The 12,769-nt window shown below is 32.3% G+C and overlaps 1 long non-coding RNA gene across 1 annotated transcript; it reads right to left on the bottom strand.

Moving 5' to 3' along the window:
- Positions 1 to 8,766: 8,766 nt before the first annotated feature.
- On the bottom strand, positions 8,767 to 10,037 carry LOC111705125 (uncharacterized). Its single transcript, XR_002765951.1, has 3 exons — positions 9,947 to 10,037; positions 9,486 to 9,583; positions 8,767 to 8,823 (listed from the first exon to the last, which is right to left on the bottom strand). It is a non-coding gene; the product is annotated as an uncharacterized LOC111705125 (long non-coding RNA).
- Between the last annotated feature and the right edge of the window lie 2,732 nt (positions 10,038 to 12,769).

Genomic DNA, 12,769 nt, shown 5'->3' with positions numbered 1-12,769 from the left:
TGACAGATATACATACAATTACACATATTTTCAGAAATGGAAGATATTGTCGTTTTTCTGTCTTAAAACGTGTCAAATTCAGATTATTTCCTTCTTTGTTTTTATTGGGTTACCCTGTACAGTGCAACATATATGAATATGCAATATATACAAAATAAAATTTGTAATTGCACGAAAATAGATCACAGATGCCACATTTACTGACAAACATGCGTATTTCTGAATTTGCTGGGCTGCAACTTTTTTAATTGATTTCTGAATTTTATTAATTTGATAGTTTTTGGATTGAATTTCATCCCCTTTACAAATGTCAAATTCAGGCATTTTTTCCTTCTTGATAATTAAATAAAATATCTATAATCATATTTTTGTAATCTATTGATGACGATACATTTTTGTGGAAAGTATATAGAGATTGAATATATGACTAATTCTATTGAGTAAAAAAACTATTTCCACTTGGTTAGATACAGAGCAATTACAAACAGTAGACTAGAAAAACGACATTTTAGTAAAATATTCTGTGCATTCACAGAACAGGTGTGTGTCTTTGATGTTGTTATTAAAAAATTAATTTATCTAAAAGCTTGAGTTCAACTTATTCAGTGAAATGGGTCTGTGTACACTGCACACTGCACAAGAGTTTCAGGTTCATTGCTCTAAATATTTAAAATAAAAATTGTTTTCCAATTCCACTACGCATAATAAAATCATTTAAAAGTTACAATCTTACAAAATATCAAATATTAGATCATTTAATATTAACATAGACATACAATGATTTGATAATTGACAACACCATTAAAAATAGGCAGCGTACAAAAACCTATTTTTGATAAATTTAAGTGCGCATGTCCCTAATGTGTAAAATCAACAACTGAAGATAAACTATGCAATATGCATTCTAGAAAAATGTTTAAAAATACACGATTAAAAAACTTTGATTTGCAAAAGTTTTAATAAAAAAAATTGTAAATAAAATTCAGGGATAAAAAGATAAGTAAAAACATTAAACTAAATATCTAAATTAATGATCATCAAGCAAATTTTTGGAAATAAAAAAATATGATCATTTGAAAATATCAATGTTTTAATCCCAAATTTTATGAGTTTATATAGATGTTAACTTTGATTTTCTGAAGATAAAATGATTATCATATGATTTTCAAAGGCTTAATACTTAGCTCCAGAAATGCAAATCTTAGGTTATGAGCTAAGAAATAGGGAATTTCTTAAGAAACCAGGCCCATTTTTCAATCCCAAGTAATAGGCATAAAAAGGCAAAATATGAAGAAACTTATTTCATAAAGTTTAAGAAATATAAATTTTGTGCAACATTGCTAATAAACATCATAACTCGTTTGCTGTCCATTCTGGATCTGTTTATAGCCAGGTCATTGAGTAAAGCAAGCTTTTTCACAATAATTGTTTTATCAAAACATTTTAACACAAAACAGATTTCTCAATATTCTTATTTTCTATTTTTCAATTTATAAACTTTCATAAATACATCTAATTTCTGGTCTCTAGACATGAGTACTTTTGATTTATAGGTCCCTAGACATGAGTACTTTTGATCTATAGGTCTCTAGACATGAGTACTTTTGATTTATAGGTCTCTAGACATGTGTACTTTTGATTTATAGGTCTCTAGACATGAGTACTTTTGATTTATAGGTCACTAGACATGTGTACTTTTAATTTATAGGTCTCTAGACATGTGTACTTTTGATTTATATGTCCCTAGACATGTGTACTTTTGATTTATAGGTCCCTAAACATGTTTACTTTTGATTTATAGGTCTCTAGACATGTGTACTTTTGATTTATAGGTCCCTAGACATGTGTACTTTTGATTTATAGGTCTCTAGACATGTGTACTTTTGATTTATAGGTCTCTAGACATGAGTACTTTTGATTTATAGGTCACTAGACATGTGTACTTTTAATTTATAGGTCCCTAGACATGTGTACTTTTGATTTATAGGTCCCTAGACATGTGTACTTTTGATTTATAGGTCTCTAGACATGTGTACTTTTAATTTATAGGTCTCTAGACATGAGTACTTCTGATTTCTAGGTCCCTAGACATGATTACTTTTGATTTATAAGTCTCTAGACATGTGTACTTTTGATCTATAGGACTCTAGACATGTTTACTTTTGATTTATAGGTCTGTAGACATGTGTGCTTTTGATTTATAGGTCTCTAGACATGAGTACTTTTGATTTATAGGTCTCTAGACATGAGTACTTTTGATTTATAGGTCTCTAGACATGAGTACTTTTGATTTATAGGTCTCTAGACATGTGTACTTTTGATTTATAGGTCTCTAAACATGTGTATTTTTGATTTATAGGTCTCTAGACATGAGTACTTTTGAATTATAGGTCTCTAGACATGTGTACTTTTGATTTATAGGTCTCTAGACATGTGTACTTTTGATTTATAGGTCTCTAGACCTGTGTACTTTTGAAATATGGGTCCCTAGACATGTGTACTTTTGATTTCTGGGTCCCCAGACATGTGTACTCCTGATTTCTGGGTCCATAGACATGAGTACTTTTGATTTATAGGTCTCTAGACATGTGTACATTTTATTTCTGGGTCCCTAGACATGAGTACGTTTGATTTATAGGTCTCTAGACATGTGTACTTTCGATTTATAGGTCTCTAGACATGAGTACTTTTGATTTATAGGTCTCTAGACATGTGTACTTTTGAATTATGGGTCCCTAGACTTGTGTACTTTTGATGTATAGGTCTCTAGACTTGTGTACTTTTGATGTATAGGTCTCTAGACATGTGTACTTTTGATTTATAGTCTCTAGACATGTGCACTTTTGATTTATAGGTCTCTAGACATGTGTACTTTTGAATTATGGGTCCCTAGACTTGTGTACTTTTGATGTATAGGTCTCTAGACTTGTGTACTTTTGATGTATAGGTCTCTAGACATGTGTACTTTTGATTTATAGGTCTCTAGACATGTGTACTTTTGATTTATACTAGACATGTGTACTTTTGATTTATAGGTCTCTAGACATGTGTACTTTTAATTTGTAGGCCTCTAGACATGTGTACTTTTGATATATAGGTCTCTATACATGTGTACTTTTGATTTATATGTCTCTAGACATGTGTACTTTTAATTTATAGGTCTCTAGACATGAGTACTTCTGATTTATAGGTCCCTAGACTTGAGTACTTTTAATTTATAGGTCTCTAGTCATGTGTACTTTTGATATATAGGTCTCTAGACATGTTTACTTTTGATTTATAGGTCCCTAGACATGTGTACTTTTAATTTATAGGTCTCTAGACATGTGTATTCTTAATTTGCGGTCCCTAGACATGTGTACTTTTGATTTATGGGTCCCCAAGTATGTGTTATTGTATTTCTGGGTCCCTAGACATGTTAACTTTTAACTTCTGGGTCCCTAGACATGAGTACTTTTGACTTCTGGGTCCTTAGACATGAGTACTTTTGATTTCTGGGTCCCTAGACATGAGTACTTTTGATTTCTGGGTCCCTAGACATATTTAATTCTGATTTCTGTCCCCTAACACAATTTTCACTAGCATTCAGAATCTGGGATCGACCTCGTATCCTGAAATAAATTCATGAAATTAAACAGTTAAAAAGGATTGTAAACTAAGGCAACAATTGCTCAATCACGGGAACGAACTGAATTATCAAGAACAATGCCATCGTTCTGAAAAAAAGAACAAGCACAAAGAACATAGAAGGGTGCAAGGGAAAAAGTTCGCCGGAAAATTTTTACAAATATTTATTTTCATTTAAAAAAAAATATTAACACGTGGTGACGTGACACATCATCACATGATATTACATCCATTTTTCAAGTGCTTTTGTAATATGTAAATTTTATATCTTTATTTTAAGTAATTAAAAATGAATTGATATATTTTTGTCGAAGACCGTTGTTCAAGTACGAGGAACGAACAAAATCGTTAACGTTCTTTAGCGTTCTCGATCAAGAACGCAAAGAACAGAACGGGGAAGGAACAATTTGAAAAAGAGCGAACAAGGAATGAACGATCCGACTGAAGGCCCTCGTTCTAAAATTAACGAACAACGAACGATTAAAAAAGTAATTGCAAATCGCTCAGACTGACGTACTGTGATGTAATTGGCAACAGGGTTTCTTCCAGAGCAAAGGAATTGAGTCTTTGTCACAAACAATGATTTTCTAATCTCTATATCTTTTCAACCCAATGCCGTAGACCTTGGATAAATCAAACTATGAATTCTGTAAGATATAAGAAGCTAAGTTTGAAATATCAAAGGTTTACACCATCAGTTGGAAAATATATAGGTTTTAGAAAATCAGATTTTGTTTGTTGTGCAATTCAAGTTCAGAAATTCTGCCACAAACAAATACTAAATGCATGAAATCTACCACACAAATTATAATTCTGAGAAGGTACAATAATAATAACAAGAAGAGCCTATCTATTAAACCCCAAAATTTGCCAGGCTGGGTACACGAGAATAACTCTGTAATATTGAGAATAACTCTGTAATATTGAGAATAACTCTGTAATATTGAGAATAACTCTGTAATATTGAGAATAACTCTGTAATATTGAGAAAACTATTTCTGAAAGTTACAAAAGATCTAGAAATGTTAAGGAGACTGTAACGCGGCGTAATTTTCTGTAGTACATTTGAATTTCCGAGCCGGGTCAACCTTTCCGGTCCCAGTTTGTAGTGTACCTAGCTCTATGAACAGGACTAGCCGGTGAAACAAGGTTGACGCGGTCAGACATTATTCTTCCTATAGGCTGAATTTACTTTTACTAAAGGGGCAGATTTGCGCGACATTCAAATAGATCATTTCTGTTCCTTTTTAAAATAAAACAAGGATCTCAATCATTTTTTAAAACACAATAAAACAGACAAAACTTTAAATTTTGAAATTCAAGTAGTTCTGTTGACTTGTGTTTTAATGGTCGAACACATATTGCACAGTATTTTTACAGTGATTTGCTAAAAGAATTTTCAAAATTAAAAGTTTTGTCTGTTTTATTGTGTAAATTAAACATTTTTGCATGAGAATTGAGAAAAACGTGCAATTCTATTAGATGCAAATAATGTAATATAAATTTTTGTTCCATTTTTAATTTTTTACTTATAGCTTGATATTAAAGCTGTTCAAAATGTGTCCAAATTTGACTTTAAGTTGAAAATTGACGATTCTACAACGATTTGAAAACAAATTATTGAATTGGAAGAAAATCACTTCAAAATATTTATAGATCAGTCATTTCTTAAGTTGTCTGAATAATTAAGCATAGAATGTATCAAAAAGAAAGTAAAAACAAACTAGAAAAATGTTTCAAATATTTGTCAGCGATCGAGTGTTTTAAAAATGATAGAGTAAAAAAAACGATGATTTTGGACTAAATTTGCTTAAAAATAAAAAAAATTTCAACATTTTGTCCTATAAAGCTTAAAATGTCCAAACACGTCATTAAATTATAAGAGTTACAATTTTCAAAAAATCTAAATTTTTTTTCACTTCTAAGGATATGTTAAATAGTAAGTGCGCATTAATAAAATCAATGGTTTTGGCGATAAAACTATGAATTTACAAAATATTCAGTACTAGTTGATTTTATCTTTTACACCATTATCTGGAATTTACAAAATAATATAAAATATTATTCCAAGTCAAAAACTTTGGATTTTATAAAAGTTTTAAGAAATAAAATCAATGAAGTTCAAAAATGGCAAAAAAAATCACGCTTAATACCGGCGGCACCACAAAAAAATGGTAAAAATAAAAAAAAGTATTGAATTTTTCTTAGTTTCATATATATCTGTTCAAAAGAAAAAGTGCACTCCTGAACAATTTTTACACGGCCGCCCTACCCAACTCAACCCCCCCAACCCCTCAACGAAAAGGGGAAACGTTTGTTAAAACACGTTAGTTTATGTATCGTTTTTGGATTGTTTTTTTTGGTTCGTTATGAAATTTTTTTTAAAATATCGGCAAAAAACGACTCAAATAACGAACCGGGCTTAATGCAGTGCCTTTAAAATTTACCTCTCTGCTTGTAAAGATGAAAATGAGCGGATTCCAGACTGGAGCAGATTTTGCCAGCTGCAGGGGAAGAACAGTCATTTCTACAGGTATCATCTAGAATAATAACATTGAAGGGACTCTTAGCGTCCCTTTATCTGTATCCATTTCCAATCTATTTCTTTCAAGAGAGTGATTCAAGACGCTTCTTTTTTGCTAACCAAGAAGTAATTATCATAATCAAAGCAGAGTATGATTCCAACTGACGTGTATTTAGATATCTATGCTACAGGTTAAGTTAATGCAAGTAATTAGAAGATTTGTGCAGATATGTATAGCCGTAGTAAAGCTAATAGCAATACAGATTTGACGTTGTTATTTACAGACGTAGCTAGGTTGGATTAATCACAATACAAGTTTTGCATAGTTAATTATAAGCTCATTTAGATTTACAGACAATGTACAACCTAATTTATCTAGGTATATTAAAATGTATGACTATGGGATTTGGTAAGGTATTTATTACATGTAATTGTAAATCCCCTATGACCTGTGTGATTCATAACGGTATCCTTGAAAACCTTTATCTAAATGATAATTAGCAAGATATTGTTGTATGTGTAGGTTTAACACCCTAGAAATAGAACCTTCAATTTGCCCTATAGCACTTTAATTTTAACACTATCACCTTGCTGAAATGTTTTGACTTTTAAGGAATAGTAATTTAAATTCTTAGCAAACTATTTTTTTTAATGCAAAGGAAATGGTATAGGTTGGTAAAGAGGCCGGTCAGTGTTTAAATAACTTTTTTTCAGCTATATATACAGGGTGTCCAAAAAACATGGGAATCCAGTGACGAATTCGATATCGTCTTTGTTATGAATTAGCATTGTAATACATAATTTCAAAAGTAATCCGGTTGCAGTCAAAACATAAACAAACAAAATGTAAACATAGCAGACGAAACTCTTACAGATTACATCTTTCTCACTATACTAAATCAAAGAATTATTTGAAAAGACGATATCGAATTCGTCACTGAATTCCCTTGTTTTTTGGGACACCCTGTATCTAAAACACATGTGTAATGTCTTAATATTTGTTAAGAATAAAATATTTTTTAAAACATTTTGTTCAAACCTACTAAAGCACCAGATCAACTAGAGTTAAAGGTCCAATTTTTTTTCTAATGAGCTGGCCTTAAAAATCAACAAAAACATAGATATCTCTAATTCATACTTAATCTAACAACATTCTAAAAATCGAGCATTGCCATCTTTGCATGGAGGGTCACTCGTAATAACGCTTACAGCCCTTTAAATGGAATAATAGCAAACTTATAGAAAATCGTATTTTGTTGTACGACACAGATCAGATTATTTTAGATATTTTAGAGAAACTTTGAAGTGAAAAAAAAACATTTTAAACGAACAATAATTGATTTATTAACGATCCTACCGTTTTCATAGATCTGAGCATAGATGCCGATGAAGCTAGGATGAGGATGAGGGGAAGGATGAATCCGACAACAAAGAGAAAGATATTGTATTGTCTTGACACTTCTCCACCCCAGACTGGAGCACAGTTCATCCTACATTCACACAATTGTCGGATTCTTTAAACATTTTTATAGCTTTGAGCATGGGAAATCGCAGCAAATCACAGTTTAGAAATTGTTTAACGAATAGGATAAAAGTTTTACAAGAAACTCATTTGAAGTCAAAGTCCAACCTTTGTGCCAGAAACTTAAGAGTATCGTAATGAAACCCAGTATCGAAAACCCGGTTTCATGAATGGGGTCAGGCAGTTTTGTAGATACGAATATTTTAGTTAGGGAATATTATTCAATGTGATTTCTTTACGTGTATTCTCTTTTTGTTTTCTGTTTTGTAAAATTAAAGTTTTAGTTACGTTTAAAAACTCGATAGTTTTGTTCGACGTACACTCTCTTATACAGGGTGTCCCAATTCCCTTGTTTATTGGGACACCCTTTATTTCCCAGTCAGAGCAACTTTTAGTACACTCTGTAAACCCGTACATGAATCATTATCAAACTTTGTTTTCCATAAACTAAAAAATTGAGAATTCGACAAATTGAGGAATAATGTAAGCACCAGGCGCGGCGGTGCGAAAAAGGCGCTGTTGACAACCAATTTTTAATAATAATTTATATTAATTTTGAAAAAAATAAACCTGTTAGTTTCTTCTCCGTATACTCCCCAACCAAACAGGGGGGGCACAGATACCCCCACCCCAGACACCCAGACGCTTACGGTTAACCCAGCGTACAAACAACAGCTCTTATTCTATAATTAATCTTTTGATCTCTCATCTGAAGTCATCTCTGCAGGGAATGAAAACCGCGGAACATGAAGATCAAGGCTTGATCCCAAGAGTCACAGCAAAAGTCATTAATTTATGTGGAACTGTCAGCGCATTTTTAACTGACCATCCATTCCAACGGTTCCCTTTAAAGCTTTGTCTGATAAGGTATGATTTAGATATCGATGTTAATACTTTTTAAAACTAATTATCTTCATTTTTTAATTCTCTACAAAAGTGACTTGGAAATATCTAATGCAGGATTTAGCTGAATAAAGTACTTTTAAGCCTAGAAAAACGACAATATCTTCCACATTCTCAATCAGTTAAAAGTTTCAAGGGAACCAACTGAACCTTTGCACAGAGGGTCACAGTTGATTTAATAATACCTGCTGTTGTGATTAGGAATCCAAAAACAGTGCACCATACCTCTCCAAGTGCCCAGCCCTCTCTAATAAATATATAATTTTAAAAACTTTAAAATCTTAAAACTTATAAAACACAAAACAGAGATTAGAACAAGGTTATAATGTAAGGAAAGTTATTACAGAGGTGTACGCATTTTTTGTGCTGAAGTGTACTGTCTTTGGGCGGAAAAGTAAACACAAGACGGATGTCACAGTCTGACATGGAATCCATTTTCACTGAACTGGTTTCAATATGTACGCAGAGTACGCGACCGCAATTAACTATATATAAGAAGTGTAGAAGTCTACTGGGACACCTTGTTTCTACCTATAAGAACTGTAGTAGTCTACTGGGACACCTTGTATCTACCTATAAGAACTGTAGAAGTCTACTGGGACACCTTGTATCTACCTATAAAAACTGTAGAAGTCTACTGGGACACCTTGTTTCTACCTATAAGAAGTGTAGAAGTCTACTGGGACACCTTGTTTCTTCCTATAAGAAGTGTAGAAGTCTACTGGGACACCTTGTATCTACCTATAAGAACTGTAGAAGTCTACTGGGACACCTTGTTTCTACTTATAAGAACTGTAGAAGTCTACTGGGACACCTTGTATCTACCTATAAGAACTGTAGAAGTCTAATAGTACACCTTGTATCTACCTATAAGAACTGTAGAAGTCTACTGGGACACCTTGTATCTACCTATAAGAACTGTAGAAGTCTACTGGGACACCCATACAGATGATGAATATATCTGAGATCAGAAGGCTAAGAACTAGTTTGTAGAAATCTGTCTGCAACTGCAAAATTAAAAAAAATTATTATTTCAAAATTGGCAACTTTTCACTCGTCTTTAATTTTCACGAACACTCCCTTTAGGTTTCACGACAGTAAACTAAAATTGTGATTTTAAAGGGACAGTAAACTAAAATTGTGTTTTTAAAGGGATAGTAAACTAAAACTGTGTTTTTACAGGAACAGTAAACTAATATTGTGATTTTAAATTTCCCGAAAAGGTTTGCGAAATATGAATGTAAATTTTCGCATTTTTTCGCGAACATTTTCGTTTGCTTGGAAACCCATTTAAGAAGCAATTTTCAAGCAAGAAAAACGAAAATATTTTTTTGTGCTTGCTCAAAATTCCAAGTCCTGAGAGTTTTCACCTTTTTATCTGTCTTGAAAAGTATTACAAGGAAAATGTTTAGTGCCAAACCAAATATTCCCACGAGAGCGAGATACACGCAGCACGCTGTGAACACCTGTACAAAAACAAGATGGAGGAGCACAGTATACATAGTTCATGTTTCTTTTATTTAACACTAGTTGGAGTGCCCGGCGTTGCCCTGAGCCTGTGATAAAAAATTGGGAAAATAGGACTCTGGTCTTAGCTGTCATTGAAACTATAATTCTAAACTGGAGCTTTCGGATTTAATTTTCTACAGAGTTGAGTTTATAAAAACATTTAAATATTTAATTTGGCGGATTTTCCTGGTTGGAATTTGCAAGTTTGAGGGATTGAATTAGAATAAGACTCAGCACACAATATGGAGGATTAGAACTGGAAACTCTTGTGTTGGATACACTTCATTCCGTTTACTTAGTCTCGATATCCACTGTGGACATTATTGATTTTCTGGTAAATCTTCTCTTCTGGATAACCCTGCTGGGTTTTGATCAATAAGAGTTTTCTCATTTTTTACGCGCAAAGTTTGCGGATTCTAATTGACTGTTGGGTTTCTGCAAACGACACTCTGCATGGTTGAACTAAGAGTTGATCAAGGTTTGATCTTGATATTCACAATACAAGAGTTTTCAGCTCAGAATATTCTAGTATATTTAACTTTATTCTATTCGAATCAAATTCATAGAACATTAAATTTGCCAACAAAGAATATTTCAATTAACAGCTTCTATTCAATTCTGTTCTTTACGGTTTTCATTTGAATTAACTGCTTCCATTTAATTCCGTATTTACGCTTTTCATTAAATAGGGTTTAATATTATTTTTCTAAAGAAAAATTATTCCTGAATAAAATTTAGTTTTTTGATTTGCACCGATTTTCATTGAATTCCGATAATCTAAATACTAATATATGTCTATGTGTGGACCATAAACCTCACAACATTTTCCAAGAAATGTCGTCTTTACAAGCAGAGTCCAAACCAAACACTTACGCCTACTCTATGAAGGGTAAAACTATGAAGGATGTAAAATGAAGGGTAGAACTATGGAGAATACAGAATTAAGACTACAATTAAGAAGTATGTAGAATGAAAGACCTATGATGAAGGATGTAAAATAATGTATAATGATGACAAAAACATTAAAGGTTACAGAATGAAGGGTAGAAATATGTAAGATGTCTTACAAAGGCTAGAACTATGAAAATTGTAGAATAAAGGGGAGATATAGTGAAAATAAAGTGGCAAAGGAAAATCAAAACAGTGAAACGTTTTACCATGTGTAAGAATCCACAAATAACTTTGCAATCCATAGTAAATTCAACCTTTAAGCAATATATGTTTTTCAGAAGTGTTATAAATGTTTTAAACTACACCACCAAACCCTTAACCACTTCTTTTCACTCCGACACGAAATATTAATAAGCTATTTTATTAAAGATTTAACTACATTAGAATATCATCATCCATGTTTGATATAAAAAGCTAGTAAGCTATTTAATCTAACGTTTTAACCATATTAAATCATTTTGTATTCATATTTAAAACCTAAAATTTATCATAGGTTTGAAATAAATCTATCAAATGATTATTGGAGACTACTATGTTCGGGTTGAGGAGCTAACCAATGAACCAACTTAACCAATGAACCAACTTAACCAATGAACCAACTTAACCAATGAACCAACTGATAATAACAGGTTCCAAGTCATATTTATTCAAGCAGCTATGAACCAAGATAGAACCTGTTCAGGTTTATAATGATTAGTCTGTGATAATAACAGGTTCCAAGTCATATTTATTCAAGCAGTTATGAACCAAGATAAAACCTGTTCAGGTTTATAATGATCAGTCTGTGATAATAACAGGTTCCAAGTCATATTTATCCACATCTTCTAGACCTGTAGCTTGAGTCGATGTGTTGCTCTCTAAATTAAGCAATGGGAGAGTCTCATACTTTTCATTTTGGTTTCTGTTTTCTTTCTCTCTTTTTCCTTCCATATCTGCGCTTTTATCTTTGCTAGAGTTAGAACTGCATATGAACCATCCTTTTACTCTGCTTATTCCAGTGACACCATTTAAATCTGACCACTGATGTGCAAATTTGTAGTGGAGAATCTAAAAATTAAAACAATAAAATTCTCAACTTGATTAAGAAAAATGCCAAGAAGATTTTAGTGGTTAAATTCAAATTGGATTTAAGTTCAAGTTGATTTTATGCCTGTCTCTAGTCATATAACAATGCACAATGCGCAGGTAAAATTCGTTCATTCTAGATTTAAGGGAACACCTACAACACTTAAAATAGAAAACAGATTAATCTCAAAAAGTCTAATAGNAATTGTATTTCACCTCAAAATAAATGTGTCGAAATGGCCATAAGAGTTTTCCAAAAAAAACCATTACAAATCGGATTACCCGTGCAGCGTATTTGTTTTCCACTCTTATGAAATGTTTAAGAAAGGATACATCATCTTCATTATACCATATTATTATAGCCAAATGGAGAAGTAGTGTAACTGATAAAATTGTCCAAGTTGTCCAATAAGCAGATGTATAAAGTTCGTCAATCTTGAGATAGGAGTTATTCTTAAAGCATGAAGAATCCAGAGCTGAAGAACTTACAGAGGAAGTACAATTCCAGATAATCTCTTCATTGGCAACAGTTTCATTACTGAAACCAAACCTTGCATAGTCAGAGGCAAGATTAATGTCCGAGATGAGATCAAAAAGAAGAGGAAGAAAAGAAAGGAGCCCCACCTTTATAAACGTCCAGACAGCAATACCAATGGTCTTCAATTTGT

This window comes from Eurytemora carolleeae, unplaced genomic scaffold (genome assembly GCF_000591075.1).
Source record: "Eurytemora carolleeae unplaced genomic scaffold, Eaff_2.0 scaffold652, whole genome shotgun sequence".
NCBI lineage: Eukaryota > Metazoa > Arthropoda > Copepoda > Calanoida > Temoridae > Eurytemora > Eurytemora carolleeae.
This window is presented reverse-complemented; position numbering and strand designations above follow the sequence as displayed.